Below are 10,993 nucleotides of genomic sequence, written 5' to 3'. Positions count from 1 at the left end.
TCAGCAGTCTTTCTGAATCCTCTTGTATATAACCTTATATAATCCTCACATCAGCTCTGTGATGAAGAATTTTAGGTATTGAAGCATGGGTTCGGAAAGAAAAGACACGTTTCTTACTCTTAAGGCTTATCCTTTCTGCTCTCTCTCAAATATCCTAGGTATAACAGGTTCTCTCCCCTCTGACTGTGATGGAAATATCATTATCTCTTAGCTTTGTTCAACTTTGAATATCTCTGATTTGCTCTAACCCACATGCCTGCTCTGGATTACCTCTCACACAGTCTCATCTTGAACACATATAGCTCAACTTTCAGCAAAATATATATATATTTTTTAAGATGTATTTATTTGAAAGAGAGAAAGAGAGAGAGAAAGCACTCAAGAGTGGGGGCAGGGGCAGAGGGAGAGAATCTCAAGCAGACTCTCCACAGAGCCCTAGGTGGCTCTCAATCTCAGAACCCACGACATCATGACCTGAGCTGAAACCAAGAGCCTGACACTTAACCAGCTGAGCCATCCAGGCACCTCTCAGCAAAGGATTCTTGAAGGAACCCCACATGTTCTCCCAGAACTCAAGTTCTGCACAGTCCTCTCTTCCATACTTGCCCTCCAATTGCAGCCCCTTCAGCAATCCTGACCTTGATATTTGCTGCCTAAATTTAGCAAGATGGCAGCAGTTGGTTAGGAAATTTTCCCTGTGCAGACAACCTGACCAATAGTAGGGCTCATCTTGTGAGTTTCCCTTTTAATCCAGATAGCAATGTAGGTTGATCTATTTTTCAATATCTAAATAGTCACTTCATATATTTTCTCTATTCTATAAATGTGTGACTATTAGTCCAGTACCAGTTAAGTCTTTCTTGGCTGGAACTATAGTTTCTTAATTACAGAATAAATAATTTCATTGAAATCCCCCCAAATTATTGGAAGAATGAAAAGTATAAACTATGTAAAATTCTACAACTAGTCTTCATTTTATTCTGTTAAAGTCTCTGGAAGCAAGTTCCACTTGGTTGTTTTTAAAAGCATTTTTATTTATATTCTGTTTAATCACCCAAAGGACAGGAGCTGGGCTGTATACATTGTCAATACCCAGATCTTGGCACAGAGCTCAAAACCTAATGAAACAATAATATTTGGTGACTAATTAATTGAATATATAAGTAAATGATTCTCAAAATTTTAAATGTAAAATAAATGTTAATATAATAAGTTGTGTAGCCATTCTTTCAAAATAATACTTTATTTTTCTGAACTATAAGATTTTCTATTGGGAAGGTAGACTAAGAAATGCAGAAATTATGGCTTAGTGTCACAAAAATATTTGGAATTACTTCCATGGTAAAGAAAGCCAGGAGAACTATGGAAGCTCGAACAATTTAAAATCAGAGGCTTTAAATTGTATTTTCATATCGATATGGTATTTGGAATAACAGTAATGGCATTTTTATTGATATGGCATCCACACATACCTCTAAATATAGTTAATCTTAGACTTAACTTTTCTTAAAACTTATGTGACTTACTGAAGGTCATAGGTAATAAAGATTGGGCTGGCATAGGCTATATCTGTGTGGAGATATTGAAATTGTGTGCACATATCAAAATGTTCTGCACATTTATAGGTATGAAACTTGCATAAGAACAACACTATGTAGTCAGGTTAAACAAGGAAAATGTCACTCTTAAAGTACTTAAGAATTAAGAATCCTTAGGAAAATGTGTGCAGTTAAGATTATATTTTTAAACTACATTATCTGATTCAATTGCATTTATAATAGACTTTTTAAGAGCCTTTGGAATAAGGAGAAAGGATACTGAAATTAGAGTTGAAGAAATAGGTTTGAAACCTTATTGTTTCATGTTTTTTGTATGATGTTATTTTTTGTGATTCAAACACATTTTAAAACATATCTTCATCTTTAATGTGAGAAATAAAATAATTTGAGAAAACCTAATTTGTTCTACATGTATTTATAAAATGAATAAATGAATATATATGATATATGCATATGAAAATTCTAAAGGTTGATTCTTAATATTATTTATGCTAAATGTCTCTAAAAGTTAAATCTTGATATGTCTTAGAGTAAATGCTTCACATTTCTGAGCAAAATAGGGTATTGTAATCATCCAGTGAATTATTTTTGCATTGAATATTTACAAAATATAATTAATCTAAATTAAAGCTTTTTTAGTGGGCAAGTCTCCATTTTCCTTTGCATATTCATACTCACAAAAGCTCATTCTGTTAAAGCTTAGATCTAGTATCTGTTACCCTACAAGTCAACATCAAACAATCTTCTAGTGACAGTAATCTAGGGATGTTAGGATGTTAGCCCCAACCAATTTCAACAAACATGAGGTAGTGGTATCAAGAAATCAATTCAAATGATACTGTCATATAGTGACAAAATAGGTTAAAAGTGATACTCTGACTATATAAAAAGTTTAAAGGGAAATGTTGAAAACCTGAAGTTTATTCTAAAATATATCATTAGCCAATATTGAAAATAAAAGGAAAAATAAAGTCAACAGGTAGGTAAATGTTAATTTTTTTCTTTCCAAGTTTTTACTTAAATTCCAGTTAGTTAACATAGAGTGTCATATTAGTTTCAGGAGTAGAAATTAGTGAAAAATCACTTCCATACAACACCCAGTGCTCATCACAACAAGTGCACTCCTTAATCCCCATTCACTATTTCACCCATCCCCCTACCAACAGGCCCTCACTTGCCATCAGGTGGCTCTCTATAGTTAAGAGTCTGTTTCTTGGTTTGTTCTCTCTCTTTCTATCCTCTATGATCATTTGTTTTGCTTCTTAAATTTCACACACAGGTGAAATCGTATGGCATTTCTCTTTCTCTGACTTAATTTGCTTAGCATAATGCTCTTTAGCTCTATTCACATCCTTGCAAATGACAAGATTCTGTTCTTTTTATGGCTGAATAATATTCCATTTTATATATACATATACATATGCACACATATATACATATACATATACACATACACATACACACACACACATACATATTCCATATATATGGAATCTTTATCCATTCATCAGTTGATGGACATTTGGGCTGTTTCCATAATTTGGCTATAGTGATAATGTTGCTATAAACATTGGGGTGCATGTATCCCTTTGAATTAGTATTAGTATTTTTGTATTCTTTGGGTTAATACTTAGTAGTGCAATTGCTAGATTGGAGAGTAGTTTAATTTTTAACTTTCTGAGGAATCTCCATACTGTACTGTTTTTCAGAATGGCTGCGCCAGTTTGCATTTCCACTAACAATGCAAGAAGATTCCCCTTTCTCCACATCTTTTTCAACACCTGTTGTTTCTTGTGTGTGTGTGTGTTCTTTTTTTTTTCTTTTTTAATTTTAGCTATTCTGAGAGATGTGAGGTGATATCTGATTGTAGTTTTTAAAATTTATTTATTATGTTCAGTTAGTCAGCATATAGTACATCATTAGTTTTTGATATAGTGTTCAATTCATTAGTTGTATTTAACACCCAGTGCTCATCACAACACATGTCCTCCTTAATCTGATTGTAGTTTTGATTTTTATTTCCTACAGGGAGGTAAACAAAGTGTGATAGAAGAATTCACTGAAATATTTCATTTTTAAAAATTTCATTTAAGCATTTTGTTTACTAAGTCTCTCTTAAAAGGTAGACCTTAGTTAACATTTCCATCAAGTGTCAGTATTTGTTATCTTTACATATTCCCAACAGAATTCCTCTTCCAGTAAATAAATAGGTATCTTGAAGATGGCGGGGAAGTAGGAGGAGGCGCCTTTTCAACCTGCACCCTAAAGTGAGCTGATTACCTAACAAAGAACTCCGATCACCCATGAAATCAGCCTGAGATCAGAATTATACACGTCTGGATCTCTACGGGGGCCAGAAGACGCCAGTGGGCAGGTAAAGTGGAGTGGGAACGTCGGACTGATATCGGAAGATAAACAAAAGGGGGAGGGAGCCACCAGAGGCGACCGACTGAAAAATAATACCCCGATACGAGAGTGCCCGGCATCTGGGGACCAGCATTAACTTGGAGTCTTGTTGAAAGCACTCAAAAGAGCAAAGACTCGAGCGGGGAAATTGTGGGAATCGGGGCGGATAGGGATAGGGGCTTAAGTCCCCAGACCCAGGGCAGCATCCCCTGGCGCTGAGCCGGAGAGTGCGGCGGAGAAACCTGGTCTTTGTCCCGGAGCCGCCAGTGCGCCGGAGAACGGGTGGAGTCCGGCTCCCGTGAGGGGCTGGGAGCCACACCAGACGGCAGAACGCGCACCTTACTGGAGATGCGCGCGTGCCTCAATCTCCCCTGAGAGAGGTGCAGGAACGCCCAGCCTGGTGTTCTGGGACCCATGCGGCGATAGACCCACGCGGCGATAGAGCCGATAGAGCTGGAGGCGCCGCGCCCCAAACCATCCCCTGGGAGAGGTGCGCGCAAGCCCTGAGCTCTCAGCCCCAGCCAGCGGGAAAATCTCAGTGTGCGATTGCTGCTTGGAACCTCTCTGGCGGTCTGGAGCTGCCCAGACAGCCACAGCTGCCTTGGTTTTGCGTACAAGCAGGAGATCCTACGTCCCCAGGGACCGTGACTCAGAACCTGCTCTGCCAGCGGCCCAGCGGCTGCAGCACCTGCAGGGGAGCAGACTGAGGCTTCTCTCTGAGAGGGAGGTTGGGGTGCAGTTTTCTTTCCTCTAAACCTCCAAAAACCATCAAAAGCTGTCAAGGCGAGAGAAAAGAAGTGAACAAGCATAAAAACCTCCAGAGAACAAAAACCTGAAAAAAAACGTTTTTCTCAGAGCCCACCCCCTTGAGGGGGTCGGGAGGACTTAACTCAGGGAACATCATTGACTGAAAACCCACGTGGAGGCCCCTCCCCCAGAAAACAAATCAGGAAAAAAAAAAAAAAAAAAAAGACTACAAGAGAACAACCACCACTACTTCATAGATACAACTTTTATTTTTAATTCTTTCCCACTATTCTGGTTCATTTTTTTTTCTTTTTTTATATAGATAATTTTTTAACCTATTTACCATCACAGTGAGATGTCCAGTACATCAAATTCCATGATAAACTTCTAACCTGAATTTTTTGATACATACACATGTGTTTTTCTTTTGCTTTTCTATTTTCTTAATTTTTAAAAAAATTTTTAATTTAGTTTAGTCCAGTTTATTCCTTTTTTATTTTTATTTTCTAATATTCATATAGAGTTAAACTTCAAGATAATCCCCTTTCTCCAAGCAATGCTACCCCTATAGGTGAACCAATTTTTAATCCCCCTTTTTCTTAGGAAAGTTGAGTCCTTTAACAAAGATATCAAGATACATCCAGGAAGAACCAAAATAACCTTCCTCGCCCACACCGAGAATCTATAACCATGCTCCCATCTTTTTCTTCTGCCAGTGTCTCTGTGTATTTATGTTTGTCCGGATAGTATATAAATCTTATACTTGGGGTTCTTCTTGACGAGGCTCCTCCTTTTTTTTTGCTAATATATATATATATTTTCTCTCGTCATATACTTTCATCAGTCTTTTTGTTTGTCTGTTTTTGTTTGTATACGTGATAAACCTTACCCTGGGGCCCATTTGGGCTGAACCTTCACTTTTATCTTCCCTTTTTTTCCTGTCTCTCTCTCTCCCTCTTTTTTCTTTTTCTTTTCTTTTTTCTCTCATTTGGGTGGGGAATCCTGAGTGCTCAGAAGCGTTCCAGGGTGCACCTTGACTGCACCACGGTCAATACATCCAGCTACATCTGTCCAGTCATCTCTCACCAAAATGACTAGGAGGAGGAATCCCCAACAGAAGAAAAATACAGAGGATGGGCCTTCTGCAACAGAGCTAACGGCTATCAACATAGACAATATGTCAGAAAGAGAATTCAGGCTAACAATTATCCAGGCAATAGCTAGGCTGGAGAAAGCCATGGATGACCAAACAGAATTGATTAGGGCAGAATTGAAAGCGACCAGAGAGGAGGTTCATAATGTTAGGGCAGAGCTGAAGGCCACCAGGGATGAGGTTCACAACGCTCTCAATGAGTTCCAATCTAATCTAAATTCTCTAAAAGCTAGGGTAACTGAGACAGAAGATAGAATTAGTGATCTGGAGGACAAACAAATAGAGAGAAAGGATCAGGAGGAAGCCTGGAACAAACAGCTTAGAAGCCACGAAAACAGAATCAGGGAAATAAATGATGCCATGAAACGTTCCAACGTCAGAATTATTGGAATCCCTGAAGGGGAGGAGAAAGAAAGAAGTCTAGAAGATATAGTGGATCAAGTTTTTCATGAAAATTTTCCCAATCTTGCGAATGGAACAAGTGTTCATGTACTAGAAGTAGAAAGGTCCCCCCCCAAGATTATAAATTCAAAAAAAACATCCAGGCACCTCATAGTAAAATTGAGGAATCATAATTGTAGATACAATCTCTTGAAAGCCGCTAGGACAAAGAAGCTCCTTACATACAGAGGAAAGCCCATCAGAATAACGTCAGACCTGTCCACAGAGACCTGGCAAGCCAGAAAGGGCTGGCAAGATATATTCAGGGCACTAAATGAGAAGAACATGCAGCCAAGAATACTTTATCCAGCAAGACTGACATTCAAAATGGATGGAGAGATAAAGAGTTTCCAAGACCGGCAAGGCTTGAAAGACTATGCAACCACCAAGCCGACACTGCAGGAAATATTAAGGGGGGTTCTATAAAAGAGGAAAAATCCTAAGAATAGCATTGAACAGAAATATAGAGACAATCGACAGAAAGAAAGACTTCAAAGATAACACAATGTCAATAAAAACGTATCTCTCAATAATCACTCTCAATGTGAATGGCCTAAATGCACCCATAAAACGACACAGGGTTGCAGATTGGATAAAACGACAGGACCCATCCATATGTTGTCTACAAGAGACCCATTTTGAACCTAAAGATACACCCAGACTGAAAGTGAAGGGATGGAGAAGCATCTTTCACGCCAATGGGCCTCAAAAAAGGCCGGGGTAGCGATTCTCATATCAGATAAATTAGATTTTAAACTAAAGACGGTAGTCAGAGATACAGAAGGACACTACATCATTCTTAAAGGGACTATCCACCAAGATGATCTAACAATTGTAAATATCTATGCCCCCAATATGGGAGCAGCCAATTACATAAGAAAAGTATTAATCAAGATAAAGAGTCATGTTGATATGAATACATTAATAGTAGGAGATCTTAACACGCCTCTCTCAGAAATAGACAGATCATCGAAGCAGAAAATCAATAAAGAAATAAGAGCATTGAATGACACATTGGACCAGATGGACCTCATAGATATATACAGAACATTCCACCCTAAAACAACAGAATACTCATTCTTCTCAAGTGCACATGGAACCTTCTCCAGAATAGACCACATACTGGGTCACAAATCAGGGCTCAACCGATACCAAAAGACTGAGATGATTCCCTGCATATTCTCAGATCACAATGCTTTGAAACTGGAGCTCAATCACAAGGAAAAGTTCAGAAGGAACTCAAATACCTGGAAGCTAAAGACCACCTTGCTTAAGAATGCTTGGATCAACCAGGAGATCAAAGAAGAACTTAAACAATTTATGGAAACCAATGAGAACGAAGACACTTCACTCCAAAACCTATGGGATACAGCAAAGGCGGTCCTAAGGGGGAAATTCATAGCCATCCAAGCCTCCCTCAAAAAAATTGAAAAATCCAGAATACACCAGCTGTCTCTACACCTTAAAGAACTGGAGAATCAACAACAAATCAAACCAACTCCACACGTAAGAAGGGAAATAATCAAGATTAGAGCAGAGATCAACAAGGTAGAAACCAGAGATACAGTAGAACGTATCAACGAAACTAGAAGCTGGTTTTTTGAAAGAATCAATAAGATCGATAAACCATTGGCCACACTAATCCAAAAGAAAAGAGAGAAAGCCCAAATTAATAAAATTAAGAATGAAAAGGGAGAGATCACAACTAACACCAAGGAAGTAGAAACAATCATCAGAAGCTATTATCAACAGTTATATGCCAATAAGCTAAGCAACCTAGATGAAATGGATGCATTCCTGGAAAACTATAAACTCCCAAAATTGAACCAGGAAGAAATTGACAACCTGAATAGACCGATATCTAGTAACGAGATTGAAGCAGTGATCAAAAACCTCCCAAAAAACAAGAGCCCAGGACCTGACGGATTCCCTGGGGAATTCTATCAAACTTTCAAAGAAGAAATAATACCTATTCTCCTGAAGCTGTTTCAAAAAATTGAAGCAGAAGGAAAACTTCCAGACTCTTTTTATGAAGCCAGCATCACCCTGATCCCCAAACCAGGCAAAGACCCTACCAAAAAGGAGAATTTCAGACCGATATCACTGATGAATATGGATGCTAAGATTCTCAACAAGATCCTAGCAAACAGGATCCAACAGCACATTAAAAAGATTATCCACCATGACCAGGTAGGATTCATCCCTGGGTTACAAGGATGGTTCAACATTCGCAAATCAATCAATGTGATAGAACAAATCAATAAGAGAAGAGAGAAGAACCACATGATCCTCTCCATTGATGCAGAAAAAGCTTTTGACAAAATCCAGCATCCGTTCCTGATTAAAACGCTTCAAAGTATAGGGATAGAGGGAACATTCCTGAACTTCATCAAATCTATCTATGAAAAACCCACAGCAAATATCATCCTCAATGGGAAAAAGCTTGCAGCCTTCCCATTGAGATCAGGAACACGACAAGGATGCCCACTCTCACCACTCTTGTTCAACATAGTATTAGAAGTCCTAGCAACAGCAATCAGACAACAAAGAGAAATAAAAGGTATCCAAATTGGCAAGGAAGAAGTCAAACTCTCTCTCTTCGCAGACGACATGATTCTTTATATGGAAAACCCGAAAGACTCCACCCCCAAACTACTAGAACTCATACAGCAATTCAGTAATGTAGCAGGATACAAAGTCAATGTCCAGAAATCAGTGGCTTTCTTATACACTAACAATGAAAATACAGAAAGGCAAATTAGAGAATCGATTCCATTTACTATAGCACCAAAAACCATAAGATACCTCGGAATAAACCTAACCAAAGAGGTTAAAGATCTGTACTCGAGGAACTACAGAACACTCCTAAAAGAAATTGAAGAAGACACAAAAAGATGGAAGACCATTCCATGCTCTTGGATGGGAAGAATAAACATCGTTAAAATGTCTATACTGCCCAGAGCAATCTATACTTTTAATGCCATTCCAATCAAAATTCCACCAGTATTTTTCAAAGAGCTGGAGCAAATAATACTAAAATTTGTATGGAATCAGAAGAGACCCCGAATTGCTAAGGAAATGTTGAAAAACAAAAATAAAACTGGTGGCATCACGTTACCTGATTTCAAGCTTTACTACAAAGCTGTGATCACCAAGACAGCATGGTACTGGCATAAAAACAGACACATGGACCAGTGGAACAGAGTAGAGAGCCCAGATATGGACCCTCAACTCTATGGTCAAATAATCTTTGACAAAACAGGAAAAAATATCCAGTGGAAAAAAGACAGTCTCTTCAATAAATGGTGCTGGGAAAACTGGACAGCTATATGTAGAAGAATGAAACTTGACCATTCTCTTACACCGTACACAAAGATAAACTCGAAATGGGTAAAAGACCTCAACGTGAGACAGGAATCCATCAGAATCCTCGAGGAGAACATAGGGAGTAACCTCTTTGATATCAGCCACAGCAACTTCTTTCAAGATATGTCTCCAAAGGCGAAGGAAACAAAGGCAAAGATGAACTTCTGGGACTTCATCAAGATCAAAAGCTTCTGCACAGCAAAAGAAACCGTCATCAAAACAAAGAGGCAACCCACGGAATGGGAGAAGATATTTGCAAATGACAGTACAGATAAAAGGTTGATATCCAGGATCTATAAAGAACTCCTCAAACTCAACACACACAAAACAGATAATCATATTAAAAAATGGGCAGAAGATATGAACAGACACTTCTCCAAGGAAGACATACAAATGGCTACCAGACACATGAAAAAATGTTCATCATCACTAGCCATCAGGGAGATTCAAATCAAAACCACATTGAGATACCACCTTACACCAGTTAGAATGGCCAAAATTAGCAAGACAGGAAACAACGTGTGTTGGAGAGGATGTGGAGAAAGGGGAACCCTCTTACACTGTTGGTGGGAATGCAAACTGGTGCAGCCACTTTGGAGAAGTGTGGAGATTCCTCAGGAAATTAAAAATAGATCTTCCCTATGACCCTGCAATTGCACTGCTGGGTATTTACCCCAAAGATACAGATGTAGTGAAAAGAAGGGCCATCTGTACCCCAATGTTTATAGCAGCAATGGCCACGGTCGCCAAACTGTGGAAAGAACCAAGATGCCCTTCAACGGATGAATGGATAAGGAAGATGTGGTCCATATACACTATGGAGTATTATGCCTCCATCAGAAAGGACGAATACCCAACTTTTGTAGCAACATGGACAGGACTGGAAGAGATTATGCTGAGTGAAATAAGTCAAACAGAGAAAGTCAAGTATCATATGGTTTCACTTATTGGTGGAGCATATCAAATAATATAGAGGACAAGGGTAGATGGAGAGGAGAAGGGAGTTGAGGGAAATTGGAAGGGGAGGTGAACCATGAGAGACTATGGACTCTGAAAAACAACCTGAGGGTTTTGAAGGGGCGGGGTGGGAGGGTGGAGGAACCAGGTGGTGGGTATTAGGGAGGGCACAGATTGCATGGAGCACTGGGTGTGGTGCAAGAACAATGAATACTGTTACGCTGAAAATAAATAAAAAATTAAAAAAAAAAAAAAAAAAGAATTCCTCTTCCAGTACAATGCAGGTTTAAATCATGGCATTTAATTCAACCTGCTGATTAAATTAAACCTCAAGTTAAATGAGGTTATTTTTCAGCTCAATACT

Source organism: Martes martes (genome assembly GCF_963455335.1).
Source record: "Martes martes genome assembly, chromosome: 14".
Taxonomy (NCBI): domain Eukaryota; kingdom Metazoa; phylum Chordata; class Mammalia; order Carnivora; family Mustelidae; genus Martes; species Martes martes.
The sequence above is the reverse complement of the archived record's forward strand: the minus strand, read 5'-3'. Positions refer to the sequence as shown.